Source organism: Ovis aries, chromosome 8, assembly GCF_016772045.2.
Source record: "Ovis aries strain OAR_USU_Benz2616 breed Rambouillet chromosome 8, ARS-UI_Ramb_v3.0, whole genome shotgun sequence".
Lineage (NCBI taxonomy): Eukaryota > Metazoa > Chordata > Mammalia > Artiodactyla > Bovidae > Ovis > Ovis aries.
In genome coordinates, this window is record NC_056061.1 from 42,826,374 (window position 1) to 42,839,948 (window position 13,575).

Here is a 13,575-nt window from a genome sequence, read left to right on the forward strand (position 1 = left end):
AAAAAAAGAAAGAAATCAGTGGTTGCATGAGAGTGTTGCCAGAGGATGAATAGACAGAGCACAGAACATTTTCAGTGAAAATACTGTATATGATACCATAATGATAGACATACACCTTTAAACATTTGTTCAAACCCATACAAAGTACAACACAAAGAGTGAAATGTAAACTGTGGGCTTTGCATGATTACGATGTGTCAGTGTAAGCTCATCCTTGGTGAAAGTGTACCATTTTGTGATGTTGACAATGGGGAAGGCTATGCAGTGTACAAAATATGCGGGAAAGCTCTATATTTCCTTTTTAATATTTTTGCAAACCTGAAGCTGTTCTAAAAATATAAAGTTTATCATTTTCACTTTTTGTAAACTGTGTGTGAATCATTTGTTACTTTACTCTTTTTTTGTTCTATAACTAAATTTTTATATAGTTTTAGTAGCATTCAATCTCCAGTTCGACGATACTTTTATCTCAAGTTCAGAACTAAAATGTGTAACATAGCACCCTTTTTTTTAAACCACATACTACATACCATTTTTTTTATTTGTTTACCAATTATACAAACACATAAAGGGAAGAACATATTGAGATTTAGATTTAGGAAGTATTAAAGCAAGTTTTAAGACAGTGTGTTACATCTTAAATCCAAAGTTCCGTCTCATTTAGCCACACTAGTGCCCTTTCAATTGCTTGCAATGAAGTTGGCTTTTAATGAGAATGGTGCTGCATTTAAAGACTATAATGAGTACCTTTCTCAACACATAATTTTTTGCTAAATTTCACTGCAGAATTCACCAAAAATTCACCAAAATTTTGTATTTTTAGAGAACTTTCTGTAATGACTACGTAGTGCTTTCTAGCTAACATTGGAATGACCAAAGCAGTCTGTCTACATCTAGGATGAGCAGTTTGTCAATGACAAAGACAAGCCTTGACAGCCACTTTCTCTTTTCTCACCCCTACTGCATTCTTTTCCATGAATGAAAAAGACTTGAAAGCTCACCTTTACCCCAAGAAAGGGTTAGTCTTGATTCCAGCCTTTCCCTATTTGTATTCCTCAGATTTATTCTTAAGCATAAAGAAACTTTACAAAATAAAAATGCTACAGAAGGAATCATGTTCAGAAAATATTGCCCTAGTGAAGACAAATTTCTTTACAGCAGGACTGTTCAGTGCCTACATTCTACATATGCTGATGCATATTATGATTCCCTAAAAAGAGGAAATAGTAGTTTTTCTCGTTTATTTGATATTGGAAATTTCACTTAGTTGAATACCTGATTTGGCAAATCCAGTTTGAGAAACACAGCTTTAGCAACTATTTATACTTTCGCATTAAGGAAGAAGAGGAGACTAGGATTTGGTAAGAGTAAATTTAACTTAATGTCAGTGAGATTCCAAATATAAATGCTAATTTTGGTGACAAATTTATTTAGGGCTTATTCTGCAGAAGCTCACCAGCACTGATGTAGCTGAGGGGCAGAATAGTAGAAGGAAAGAGATTCTCTTTTTTTATGGAAGTGTGTGCTGACAGTGTAAGTGCAGTTGTTAACTTTCACCACGAGATTGTAACAGCTACATAAATACTTTAGCCAACATAACCTGCAATGGAAGAGTAGAGTAATAGATGTCTTTTTGTGCAACAGACAGCAAATAATCAGTTAATAGAATAATCTTACCTAAATGTGCTAATAATAGGCAACTTAAGAAAAAAAAAAAAGGAAACAAAAACAGATCCAGTTGAGCAATTTCTTATTGAACCAGTTTGTTTTTAATGTCAAAGTCACTTACAAAATCACTCCCTCTTAGTAAACTAGGAAATTAGGAAGTTAGTAAGCAGCTGGAGGAGTCCACTTAATTATCTCGTTAACACATATGTACTTAGTTTTTGTGTCAATAAAGAGGTGATAATGCTGGAGTTTATTTTCATGTGCATATGCTCTCTGTCCCCAGTTAACGTGGTGAACTTAGGGTGATGTCTGCTTGTCTATTATTTTTGAACTTTTCCAATGCTACATTGCTTTTTACAATTTAAGCATTTAACACTTTTGGTCAACTTGCAGTTTAGGCAAATAAAACAGTCTCTCAGAGCTATATTTAATGAGCAGGATCTTTCTAGATTGAAGGAGTTCAGATGTGTTTGCAAGTACATATTTTAATGTCTGGACCCTTAATTTGTAGATTGAATCAAGAGATTTACTTCTATTTTGTTTTTCAAAAGATTCACTCATTGCTTTTCCCACTGACATCACATTTTCTAAATAAATGCTCCAGTATGAAAAATCTGGGACTGATAAAGTGTCTGCTCACACACAGAACCAGAAATTTTACCACTAGACAGAGTGAGCTGTTGAAAACATTCTTTACACTGTTAATTTTCTGTTAAAAAGTCTTATATACATTGGTGTGATTTTCTCTGCATAGAGATCATAGTGGATCTCACAATTATCTCAAAAACATGGACAATGCAATAAACTGTTTCTCTTTGACCTGATTCTTCAGTCACATAGCTACACAAACAGATAATCACCATTCAGTTACAGAAGAAAAATTCTAATTTTGTATTTTGCCCTGCAAAACGTGTATACTAACTTTATTTAATGACCATCTCAGGCACTTTTCTGAATCTGTAAGGTCTAAAAACACCTAGCGAAAGACCAGGCCCTCAGAGCTTTTGTGGGTGAGTTGCACTCTTTGCCCTAGTCAAGCTGTTGTTGCTCTTCCTTTTCTTCTTTATTAAAGGTACTAATGGACTTAGAAAGATTTGCATTTCTTTGGCAGCTTTATTCTGCCTCATTTTCTTAATGCTATCCTGTGGGTTTTGCCAGCTTCCTCTTTCATCTATCTCTTCAACCTAAATTAAATTCAAACAAGCATACATCATTCTCTATGAATATTATAAAACCTAGAAAGCGAACTTTCGTGAACATAGTAAATAATAATTTTGAAGGTAATATTTAAGTGCCTTTTAAAGCAAAGTCATTGCACTTGGTAATGGAACTAGATAATTAAAATAAACTGCTTAAGATAACATTAAGACGTTGGCTGCAGGAATACTTGGCAAAGCAAGATAATTGAACAAAGTTTGTGTTTATTTTTCTTTCCTCCTCATTAGTTCAGGTGAAGTGCCTAGGTATGTCACTCCTCTCACAAAGACACTTTTGCCAGCTTTCTGACTAGTCGTCTCTGCTTGTGAGGTTGCTTAGTAAGCAAGATCTTCAGGTACAGGAAACTGAGAGGGCTGTAGAACAGAAATCATGACTTATTTCTACCCAATATCCTTCTCATCCCACCTCCCACTTAAGTATTTTCAGAATTCTGACAAAAATTGGAAAGCAGGCCTCAAGGAAGATGTTATTTCTCTGAACCACAGATTTTCCTCTCAGGAAACCTAACTGCATATCTTAAGGCCACTTGGTAGGTACATGGAGCTAGAGCTAGTTCCCAAACAAAAGGCTATTTTCCTTCTTCATGTGGCTCCCTGAGGGCATGGACACACTTGAGGTTGTCTTCCCTTTGTTCCATATTGGAAAGAGGACCTGTGTCACCAAGGCGACCGACTTTGACCTAAGGCATGAAAAACAAAAAAGATGTTGGTTGTTCCCACTGGACCCCCTTTTCTAGAGAGCTGGCAGATAACTTTGGCTTTTGGCATTTCCCTCATCTTCTGTGAGGCCAGAATTTAATCAGAGGCACATTCACATTCTAATCTGACTTTCTCTGCTTCTTTACTCTATCCTCCACTTGCCAACAAAGACTGCAGCCCATATTGGGCTTTCTTTATAACTCAAAATTTTATTTAAAAAAAAAAAAAAAACACCTAAAAATAAATTTACACTTTTGCACCTATTCTTCCAAAACCCAGTGTTTTGGCTCCCTTTTCTTACTGCCTGAGAAAGGCCAGGTTTGTCAAGGAAAAGACTACCTAGGGCTATCCCATAACCACCAGAATCCAGGCAACTGGAATTAGGGAATACAGATATTTCAGGATCAATATAGTATTCGTTGGGCTTCCCTGGTAGCTCAGCTGGTAAAGAATCCTCCTGCAATGTGGGAGACCTAGGTTTGATCCCTGGGTTGGGAAGATCCCCTGGAGGAGGGCATGGCAACCCAGTCCAGTATTCTTGCCTGGAGAATCCCCATGGACAGAGGAGCCTGGAAGGCTACAGTCAGCACAGTACATAATATTCTTTGCTATAATTCACTCTCTTTCACCTAATTATTTCCCTTTTCCTTTCAATATAAGGTAGCTAGTTTTGTGCTTTTATGTGTGGTAGCTACAGAGAGAGCTTAGAGTTTCAGTATATAGAGGCAAGAATTCTGAGCTATGACTAAATTATTTACAAAACTGAAGGACCAGTTTCTCTTCATGGAACCACAAACAGGACAGTTAGGAAGCCATACGCAAAGATAAAATTAGGAGGCAGAAAATTTGGTGGCTTCTGAACAGTACCTCTTTGAGCCATCTGAGGCCTTCTTTGCCTGTGGGAGCTCATGCAACCATCTCAATTCTGAGGCCAGAGTGAGGCAGCCCTTTCCAGAGTTCCTGATGGCAGTGTTCTCTTGACTGTTGTATTTCAAACCTTATCTCAGATCTAATTTTCTTCCTATTTTGGAGACTTGCTTGGATAAAGAGGCATTTGAAATCACTTCTCAGAGAGTCCTTCACCACATACCTTATAATTTTTCCAACTCTTTTTCCCCCAGACTCCCCATGTGGAGGAACCTTTTTCTATTATGAGGAAGAAAATGAATGGATGTCCCTCCAAATATTTTTTTTGTCCTATATCTCAGTTAATGTTACTAAACTTTCCAGTAAGAGAATGCAGATGGTTGAGATTCCTATTTTTGCCGAGACAGTTCTTTTCCCTTAAAGGAAAGGTTACAATATAAGCAGGGCATACGAGGAGAAGGTGATAACTTGATAAACTACTGATGCATGACAGTTGCTTTATTGGTTATGACTTGTTGATTGTGTGAAACAAGTGTTAGAGCAGTAAAAGAGCAGTTGTTAGAAGCCCAGAGAAGGCTCTTGACTATCAGAAAATTCATTATCTTAATATTTAGGATTGGGGTGAGGATTGACATATATCAGTTATTCACAGAGTACACAACACATGGAGGAGTGGCTACTAAAAATTATTAATAATGACACAGAAAAAAGTTAGTTTCAAAATAAAGCATGACTTCTGTTGCTGCTTATACTTCAGTAAAAGTGTACATTTGTAACAAATAATACAAAAAACACATGCGTACTAATCAGTTCAGTTCAGTTCAGTCTCTCAGTCATGTCCGACTCTTTGCGACTCCATGAATTGCAGCACGCCAGGCCTCCCTGTCCATCATCTCCCGGAGTTCACTCAGACTCACGTCCATCGAGTCAGTGATGCTATCCAGCCATCTCATCCTCTGTCATCCCCTTCTCTTCTTGCCCCCAATCCCTCCCAGCATCAAAGTCTTTTCCAATGAGTCAACTCTTCGCATGAGGTGGTCAAAGTACTGGAGTATCAGCTTTAGCATCATTCCTTCCAAAGAAATCCCAGGGCTGACCTCATTCAGAATGGACTGGTTGGATCTCCTTGCAATCTAAGGGACTCTCAAGAGTCTTCTCCAACACCACAGTTCAAAAGCATCAATTCTTCAGCGCTCAGCCTTCTTCACAGTCCAACTCTCACATCCATACATGACTACTGGAACAACCATAGCCTTGACTAGATGGACCTTAGTTGGCAAAGTGATATCTCTGCTTTTCCATATGCTGTCTAGGTTGCTCATAACTTTTCTTCCAAGGAGAAAGCATCTTTTAATTTCATGGCTGCAATCACCATCTGCAGTGATTTTGGAGCCCCCCAAAATAAAGTCTGACACTGTTTCCACTGTTTCCCCATCTATTTGCCATGAAGTGATGGGACCGGATGCCATGATCTTCATTTTCTGAATGTTGAGCTTTAGGCCAACTTTTTCACTGTCCTCTTTCACTTTCATCAAGACGCTTTTTAGTTCCTCTTCATTTTCTGCCATAAGGGTGGTATCATCTGCATATCTGAGGTTACCGATACTTCTCCCAGCAATCTTGATTCCAGTTGTATTTCTTCCAGTCCAGCGTTTCTCATGATGTACTCTGCATAGAAGTTAAATAAGCAGGGTGACAATATACAGCCTTGACATACTCCTTTTCCTATTTGGAACCAGTCTATTATTCCATGTCCAGTTCTAACTGTTGCTTCCTGGCCTGTATACAGATTTCTCAAGAGCCAGGTTAGGTGGTCTGGTATTCCCATCTCTTTCAGAATTTTCCACAGTTTATTGTGATCTACACAGTCAAAGGCTTTGGCATAGTCAATAAAGCAGAAGTAGATGTTTTTCTGGAACTCTCTTGCTTTTTCCATGATCAATCGGATGTTGGCAATTTCATCTCTGGTTCCTCTGCCTTTTCTAAAACCAGCTTGAACATCAGGAAGTTCACGGTTCACGTATTGCTGAAGCCTGGCTTGGGTCTTCTAAAACTTTCTCTGTGAGAGGGATTGACTTGGCTCACTTAATACTGATAATCTCATCATAGAAGACCGTTATATAATACTTCTATGAAGTAATGTTTCTATGAACCACTCATGGGGAAGATAACATGTATCTTTTTTTTACTGAGCATGGGGGAGAGTGTATACAGATTTCTATCCGTATTTTCAATATTCTCCAATCCCCCTTTATGCTCCCAATAAGTAAAATCTTTTACATTTTTCTAGCCAAAGGAGGATTGTGTAAGGGAAAATTTTACTGGATCCTTTCCTTAAGACTCAAGATGCTAGATTTGGAGGGGAGTCAGACACGGGAATGAGGAAGAAAGAGAGAGAATGAGTCATTTAGCTACTGTGTTCCAGAAGGAGCAAAGCAATTAGTTAATTGTATTCAGTTCACATCATCTGAGAGAGGTAGAGAAAAAAAAAAAAAGTCTACCTATTCTTATTGCAAGGATTTAAGATATTAAACCAAGCCTAACTCAATCTAGAATAACTTCTGGGCTTTTGAATTTGATAAAGGGGTGGCAGGGAAAGAACCTGCCTGTGGTGTATCACAAACATTTGTATACATCTCTTATGCATTAATCATCATAGCTCAGTTCAGTCACTCAGCCGTGTCTGACTCTTTGTGACCCCATGGACTGCAGCACCTCAGGTGTTCCTATCAATCACCAACTCCCAGAGCTTGCTCAAACTCATGTCCATCGAGTCAGTGATGCCATCCAACAATCTCATACTCTGTCATCCCTTTCTCCTCCTGCCTTCAGTCTTTCCCAGCATCAGGGTCTTTTCCAATGAGTCAGTTCTTCGCATCAGGTGGCCAAAGTATTGGAGTTTCAGCTTCAGTCTCAGTCCTTCCAATGAATATTCAGGACTCATTTCCTTTAGGATGGACTGATTGGATCTTCTTGCAGTCCAAGGGACTCGCAAGAGTATTCTCAAACATCACAGTTCAAAAGCATCAATGCTTTGGCACTCAGCTTTCTTTAGAGTCCAATTCTTACATATATACATAACTACTGGAAAAACCATAGCTTTGACTAGATGGACCTTTGTCGGCAAATATCTCTGTTTTTTAATACGCTGACTAGGTTGGTCATTTCAGAGACGGCAACGGCAGCCCACTCCAGTGTTCTTGCCTGGAAAATTGCATGGATGGAGAAGCCCTGTAGGCTGCAGTCCATGGGGTCGCTAAGAGCTAGACACGACTGAGCGACTTCACTTTCACTTTTTACTTTCAAGCATTGGAGAAGGAAATGGCAACCCACTCCAGTGTTCTTGCCTGGAGAATCCCAGGGACGGAGGAACCTGGTGGGCTGCCATCTATGGGGTCACACAGAGTCGGACACGACTGAAGAGACTTAGCAGCAGCAGCAGCAGCAGCATCAACAGTAGCAGCAGCAGGTTGGTCATAGCTTTTCTTCCAAGGAGCAAGTGTCTTTAAATTTCATGGTTGCAGTCACCATCTGCAGTGATTTTGGAGCCCAAGAGAATAAAGTCTGCCACTGTTTCCATTGTTTCCCCATCTATTTGCCATGAAGTGATGGGACCAGATGCCATGACCTTAGTTTCCTGAATGTTAAGTTTTAAGCCAACTTTTTCACTCTGCTCTTTCACTTTCATCAAGAGCCTCTTTAGTTCTTCTTCCCTTTCTGCCAGCAATCTTGAGTCTAGCTTCTGCTTCATCCAGCCTTGCATTTTGCATGATGTACTCTGCATAGAAGTTAAATAAGCAGGGTGACAATATACAGCCTTGACATACTCCTTTCCCAATTTGGAACCAGTCTGTTGTTCCATGTCCAGTTCTAACTGTTGCTTCTTGACTGCATACAGATTTCTCAGGAGGCAGGTAAGGTGGTCTTGTATTCGCATCTCTTGAAGAATTTTCCAGAGTTTGTTGTAATCTACACAGTCAAAGGCCTTGGTGTATTCAATAAAGCAAAAGCAGACATTTATCTGGAACTCTCTTGCTTTCTCGATGATCCAATGGATGTTGGCAATTTGATCTCTATTCCTCTGCCTTTTCTAAATCCAACTTGAACATCTGGAAGTTCTTGGTTCACGTACTGCTGAGGCCTGGCTTGGAGAATTTTGAGCATTACTTTGCTAGGGTGTGAGATGAGTGCAATTGTACAGTAGTCTGAACATTTTTTGGCATTGCCTTTCTTTGGGATTGGAATGAAAACTGACATTTTCCAGTCCTGTGGCCACTGCTGAGTTTTCTAAATTTACTGGCATATTAAGTGCAGCACTTTCACAGCATCATATTTTAGGATTTGAAATAGCTCAACTGGAACTCCATCACCTCCACCAGCTTTGTTTGTAGTGATGCTTCCTAAGGCCCACTTGACTTCAAATTCTAGGATGTCTAGCTCTCAGTGAGTGATCACATCTTTGTGGTTATTTTTTTTGTACAGTTCTTCTGTGCATTAATCATACTATCAAAAAACCCAATTGTCCTTGATATCATCAGTGTTTGTAATTTTTTGCTTATTTAACTTTTTGCCCATTTTCTTAAATTTACTGTATACTTTACATATATCTAAATATACAAATACTTTCATTATAAACCAATATGTTCTCACTAAAAAGCATAATCCAGTCACAGAAAGACAAATACTGCATTATTTCAGTTATCTGAGGATTCCAAACTGTGAAACTCACAGAAGCAGAGAACAGAATATTATCTGAAGGCAGGAGGAATTCGGATTTGCTATTCAATGAATATGGGACCTCCTTCGTAAATCAGTGGTAAAGAATTTGCCTGCAATTCTGGAGCTGCAGGAGATGCAGGTTTGGTCCCTAGGTGGGGAAGGTCCCCTGGAGAAGGAAATGGCAATCCACTCAAGTATTCTTGCCTGAGAAATCCCATGGACAGAGGAGCCCAATGGCTACAGTCCATGGGATCATAAGAGTCAGACACAATTTAGTGACAATACCACCTCTATTTGATGGATATGTTTAGGCTATGCAAGATAATTAAGTTTTAGTGATCTGCTTTACAGCATTGTACCTATAAATAACAATACTGTATTGTATACTTAAAAGTCTGTTCAAAAGGTAATTATTATATATATATATGAAACCTATGTATATGCAACAGCAAAAAGCCCCATATTTCTTCTATACCTATCATGTTCTCTGTTTTTCAGCAATTGGTGTGCAAACAATACATTAAAAGATGTGTAATTATAACGTATGTGGATTTTTGCTTGGTGCTTTTCTATGCTTTCTGTTTCTGCGGTTGTTATAACTTGTTTTACTGGATGGGTGTTTTATTATATGTCTCCTACCGAGGCACATAATGGTACAAGGCTATGTTTCTGAAAAGCTGGGCTAAAATTCTTACTCCTCATTTATTACCTGTGGGATCATGGGAATTTTTCATATTCACTCACCTTTGGTTTCCCTAAATCTAAAAGAGCAGTATCTCATTTTAGGGTTTGTTGTGAGAATGAGATGAGTTACTAAATGACAAATACTTAGAACAGTACTTGACACATAGTAAGCCCTCAACACATGGAGCTAGCATTATTATTATTTTACACGAGTGTGAGTTCAATTTGCAATAATTGCCAATGCAATACTGTCTTGAAAAAATTTAGTAGAGTTATATACTTTATATTAGATATTATCTAAGATATTAGATTTTTTTGCATCCAAATTATTATTATGTTTTTAATGTAGGGAGTAGAGGAGCTTTGGGAGATATCTGCCATCTTCTAAAATGTGTACAAAACCGCAAAACATGAAGTTTTATGTAATGGAATTACTGAAGGTTCTTCATGAGGTTCTATTAATCTTTTAATATATTATAAAATTATCTATCTGTAGTATAACATTTCATCTATTTGGCGTTCAGTAATTTTCCAAATATATCTTGTGGATACACAGAAAAAGTATACGGAGTATGAACAAAAAACTTTTGAAGATCTATAATTCATGTCACACAACATATGAAATAATGCTCAAGTACTAAATACACTCAAATTCTTATTCACAGCTATGGAATATCATTTTATATGAATTCCTACCAGTTTTTTCTGGGTTTCCATTAGAATAGAAGCAAAGTAAAATTAAATTAAATTTTAAAAATGCAAAATAACATAAAACTTGATTGAATTAAATTAGAGTAAATTGAAATACAGAATAACAGTTTCAGTGAGAGCAGTAAAATATGCAAGCCAGGCATCAGAGGAAAGTATGTAAAATATCCACAGAATCAGAATTACAAATATAGCTCAGTGTAAGTTCATTTAACATAATGGCAAACTGCCTTACATAACTCAGTATGCCCTGGGGGCATTGCTATATTACAACACAAGACAATAATTTAAATTCTTACTGAATCACCAGTGACCATTTAAATGGTTTTCAATGTGCTTTCTTTATACATATAAGAAAGTATACAATAAATTTCAAATGTATATGGCAAAAAATGCCTATGATTTTTAACTGCCTTTGTTTTAAGTGTTAGAAAAAATAATAAAAACAAATTATTCAAAATGACTTATTCACAGAATGTTTGTATTTTGTTTCAGAGACAGCCACAACCTAGTGAAGTTCTGTGCCTATTTCCCTTCATGGTTCCTCATAGACAGATGGCTGGTAAGCATAGTGGAGAGGGAAGACTGAAGAGGGCAGCTGTTACAATGAACCAGGAGCCTCAGCAAACTCTCCTGTGCTTTACCCTAGCATTATGTAATGAAATGTTAATCTTTGAATATTATATACATTGTATTCTCCATGTTCTATTTTTTACAATATTTTATAAATAATGGTACAGTTGCTATAAAACATTTCTTTCTGTCACTTATTTAAACAAAAATATTAACACTGTATTTTTAAATTTTATTTTTCTTTTGTTTGTTCACTGTAAAATATCCTAGTTTTATTAATAAAATGATCCTTTTGAGATCTATCATCCCACAGAAACCATAGCAGCTTAGTCAAGAAGAGACCAGAACTATTGGTTCTATATTTTGTTCCATTAAGCAAAGCAAGAGTGTAACATCATAATGAGACACTCAGCTGTATAATTTATTCAGTGAAAAGGATATTATGGTTATATTTATCCATTTCAACCACATTACAATGATAATTATCAACCCCTTCCAATGTTTAGATTACAAAACTGTCTTTCATAAAATATATGTCAGTAATACTTCTCATTCATGGCTTTCTCAATATAGTAGTAGGTTGTTTAAAATCTTAAGTATAAATATAAAAGGTTCCTCATTTTTAAATTTATTTTGTATTTAATTGAAGCCAGATCCTAAAGACAGTATCTTAGTAATGCAATAATGATGCAAAATTATTTATTATTTGTAAATATACATTTAACATGTCTACGATGCTACAAAAACAGAATAAAACTAACCTACAGATATTTATTTGATAGTTAAGATAGTGAGTAGAATTTTGATTTTTTTTCCCCTTTAAGTGCTATTTCTTAAATTGCCTGAAAATATTGCCTCACAGAAGTGCTCTGGCTAATACTGTAATTTAGAAGAGCACTGAAATGTGCCCTCAGCTAGGAAAGTCACAGGTTCTTGGTTCTCTTGTTACTCGTGCAATAGGGAGTTTATAATGGAAATGACAACAGACCATTAACTATAGTACTGCTTGCGGGCATTGATATAAATATCATTACAGATTAAAGACCTCTGCAAGAATTTAGTCAAGTTGGATTAGCAAATAACCTATTAAAGCTGAAGATTAAATTGTGATAGACCAAATAAATTTCCTGCTATATTCTTAATTTCATTTGTTTCCTAGAGTGGCAATGAATCTTTATTATTTGGAAAATGCCTCACAAGTGAACCCTGTGGCTAGAGAATGCAGCTAAGAGGTGTGGGAAGAAATGTAAGGTTATTGTTGGCAAAGGATGGTAAAGGAGAATAGGGATTAATGTGTTTCAGCTAAGTTTCATGGTCCTTAAATGGGTCAGAGAAGCTGGAATATCTGAGCCAAAATTACTGTGCATATCCACCAAACATAGGCAATATATAATGAAGATTCTAATATTTTGGAATCCATGATCTTGTCAGACCTCAAAGAAAATATTCCAGGCTTTGAAATTTCCTGTGATAGTCACAAGGAGATTAAAATTACAAAGATTTGAATAGATATTTACAAGTAATATCTACCTGATACATAAAGATGTAGTAATATAAGTCTGTGAAAATATGTATTTGGGAATATGTGTATATGTTCTCTTTAAGGAAAAAATTTTTAAATTTCTTTTTGGCTTCCCTTCTACACTGATTTTGTTTTTACAGATTTCATGACCCAGGTAAACAATGATATTTTCATCTTATTGAGTGAGTGAGTTCATCTTATTACTGACAGATAAAAATTTAAATTGTATCCATGTTTATACTCATCTTTATGTGCTCACTGTGTTAGAGACTTTATTGGCCTTTGTTTATATTTACACTTTTGGTTCATGTGCTATATTTCTACTTGTTTCAAATTATGCTATAATTCGGCTATCTCTCTGAACACATCAAATAATTTTACACAGAAATATATTGCTTATGATAATTTATACATGTATTTATCCTTTTGTCATTTGATTCCAGATATTCAAGTCCGAATACACTATAGCTTCAAAGAAAATCTCAGGTCAGCTCTGCTTTCTTTCAAACAATACTATGAATCAAGAAGAAAGAATGGCACTAGTGTCATAGAGCTTCTGCAGGAAAATTACCTGCTTCTAGGGATCACTCCATTTCAGAATAGAAAGTAAAAGCAATAGAAGATTCTTGCACAGCAGCAACATACTGAGATTTGAACTGATGAGTGAAATAAAATATATACAATCAAAATATTACCTGGTTTTACATATTTTTTATTTTTCTCAAAAAGATATGAAAGTAAGTAAAAATTCAGGGGTTAAAGTCTCTCAACAAAAGCCTAGAAAAATGACGAAGAGTTGCAATAAGAAAGCTCAGAAGGAAAGATAGGTATCATGTTAAGAAACAAAGAGAGGGAGAAAGGAAGAGACACAAAAATGATTTATGATGATAAGGATTGGCTGGACCCATGAAAACTGAT